The 2,952-nt window shown below is 46.8% G+C and overlaps 1 pseudogene; it reads left to right on the top strand.

Annotated features, from left to right (window-relative positions):
• Positions 1 to 796: 796 nt before the first annotated feature.
• LOC102818478 lies at positions 797 to 1,798 on the top strand (annotated as a pseudogene).
• Positions 1,799 to 2,952: the final 1,154 nt, after the last annotated feature.

Here is a 2,952-nt window from a genome sequence, read left to right as displayed (position 1 = left end):
GTGGTTATTCTGAATTCAACCTTGCATTGCCCTTTTCTTATATCTTCAACACTGGAAATGGTGGAGGTTCATGGAGCCTTGGACCTAACTTTATCATTGCTCTGTTATAGCTATTCTTTATTCCCTTTAGAAGAAATTAGATATGCAGTATTAAAATCTTAGAGAAAGCAGGGTTATCTATTACCTTGGCATGTTCTGTCATATATTTTAGGAACAGCAGAATTTATCTGGGCAGTTTGGCTATATTGAAATATTGACAATTATTTCTTTATTTAAAAACTGAAATGCCCTTGGGAAAGAATTATACACATGTACTTGAGAGGAAGACATTGTATACCTCACAAAACAGTTCAAAGAACATGTTTGTCCTTTAATTAGATAATGCCTTTCCCCCACACACAGATCTTCAACTAGGTAAGTGCGTGAAGACTGGTTTGATAACACTCTTATTTGGAATAATGATACTTCTTATTCTAAGTATTAGTATGCATGTTTTATGTCAGTAGATGTTAAACCCATCGAGCTTATTCTGACTCATGGTGACCTCATGTGTGTCAGAGCAGAACTATGCCCCGTGGGATTCTCAGTGGCTGATTTTTCACAAGTAGATCACTCGGAATTTCTTCTTAGATGTCTCTGAGTGGACTAGAACTGCTAGCCTATGGGTTAACAATCAAATCAAGTAGATGTAGTGGGTGTTTTCTCAGGTATTTGTGGGCCAGAGAACAATTTAGAGTGACCTTCCCGTAATTAAAGGGGTTGAGTGCTGGTGGGCCTACGGGGCCCCCATTGGATCATGCGGCCAGAGCAGTAGGAGCTGGTGATGGTGGGCACGAACCACGTGGAGGACCGCTACAGCAAGGCCATACCGCTCATCTTCATGGGTGGCGTGCCCCACAGCGGCATCACGCTGATGCGTGCCGTGCTGGATGCTCACCCCGAGGTGTGCTGCGGCGAGGAGACCCGCGTCATCCCCCGCGTGCTGGCCATGCGCCAGGCCTGGTCCAAGTCAGGCCAAGAGAAACTGCGTCTGGACGAGGCAGACGTGACTGACGAGGTGCTAGATGCCACCACGCAGGCCTTTATCCTGGAGGTGGTCACCAAGCATGGAGAGCCGGCTCGCATGCTGTGCAACAAGGACCCCTTCGGGCTCAAGTCCTCCGTCTATTTGTTCTGCCTCTTCCCCAACTCCAAGTTCCTGCTGATGTTGTGGGACGGCCGGGCGTCCGTCCACTCTATGATCACCCATAAGGTCACCATCGCCGGCTTTGACCTCAGCAGCTACCGTAACTGCCTCACCAAGTGGAACAAAGCCATCGAGGTGATGTATGCCCAATGCCTGGAGGTGGGCAGGAGCAAGTGCCTGCCCATATACTATGAGCAGCTGGTGCTGCACCCCCGGGTCTCCCTCAAACTCATCCTCAACTTCCTGGGTATCACCTGGAGTGACGCTGTGCTGCACCACAAGGATCTCACCACCAAGCCGGGAGGCATCTCCCTGTCCAAGATTGAGCGGGCCACAGACCAAGTCATCAAGCCTGTGAACTTGGAAGCGTTGTCCAACTGGACGGGCCCCATCCCTGGGGACGTCCTGAGAGACATGGCCCATATCGCCCCCATGCTGACTCGGCTTGGCTATGACCGCTATGCAAATCCACCCAACTACGGCAACCCTGACCCGACTGTCATCAACAATACATCCCGGGTCATGAAAGGGGACTACAAAACACCAGCGAATCTGAAAGGGTCTTTTCAGGTGAACCAGAACAATACCTCCTCCCACTTAAGATGTTCATGATTTCCTGATCTCTGTACGTGGGGATGCTCTGTCACCAGGAAGAGAAGACACTTCTCATTTGAATGGAGATCGGACTTCTAATTCAAGCATATTGCTTGCTATTAATCTCCAAGGCAGGACTGCTGATGAGGGATGTTATTTGCATATGTGTGCAAAAAGCTGAATCATTGGAGAACTTACCTAAAAGCCCTCTTCTCTTTGGACACAACAGATCCGAGAGCAGAGTGCAGGGAAGCAGTCCGGCTCTTGAAAGTCTGGTATTTTTTTCTGTGTCCCCTCCAGACTTTTTTTTTTTTTTTTAATGGATCTTCCACCTTCCTTGATTTGCTAGATGGCCTTGGTGGCTTTGTTTAGCTGGGACAAGGCCCCACAACTAGTATATCTCCTGTTTACCTGTACTTTGAATTCAAAGAATCTATTTAAGATTTTAATATATGAGGCTTTCTTCGACTCCTCCTCAGTTCTGTTTCTATTTCATTTGTTTCGCAGAGAGGGGAACAAAAATGAAATAAAATGAACAGGGACTCGTTTGTGTGTGCCTGCCTATACAGCAAAAAAAGAAACAAAAGGGGTTGTTCTTCAACTTGGTTTTTTGTTGTTGTTGTTGTTGCTGTTAAGTGATGTCAAGTCAGTTCCAACTCACAGAGACCCTGTATAAGGTTTCTGAAGAGTGACTAATGGGTTTGAATCACCAACCTTGCAGCTAGCAGTTCAAAGTTTATCCAGCAGCACCTCACCAGAGCTCTGTTCTTAGCTTTAGACAGTCTTTTCTCATTTGAGGTTTAACCTTAACCCAAGAGGGAAAGAAGAGCCAAACATCTTTTTCAGCTACAGTTTACCATTCCAGAAGCTACTCTAAGCAGATTTAGAAGTACCTGTATTGGACTGCTAATTGCAAGGTGGGTGGTTCAAACCTACCAACTGCTGTGAGGGACAAAGATGAGACTGCCTGCTCTTGTAAAAGATTTACAGTTTCAGAAACCCTATAGAGGGCCACTATGAATCAGAATTGACTCTGTGGCAGTGGGTGAGTGTCTCCTGGTTGAGGCTGCTCTAAGCCACATACTACAGCTTCACACCTGCCAAGTGTAACCTCAACAGAAGACAGACCTGGGCTCAGGGAACTAAGAGAAACGAGTTAGCTGTGAAGAAGC

This window comes from Chrysochloris asiatica, unplaced genomic scaffold (genome assembly GCF_000296735.1).
Source record: "Chrysochloris asiatica unplaced genomic scaffold, ChrAsi1.0 scaffold00308, whole genome shotgun sequence".
Classification (NCBI taxonomy): Eukaryota; Metazoa; Chordata; class Mammalia; order Afrosoricida; family Chrysochloridae; genus Chrysochloris; species Chrysochloris asiatica.
Note: the sequence above shows the minus strand (reverse complement) of the source record. Positions and strands in the feature narration are given on the sequence as shown.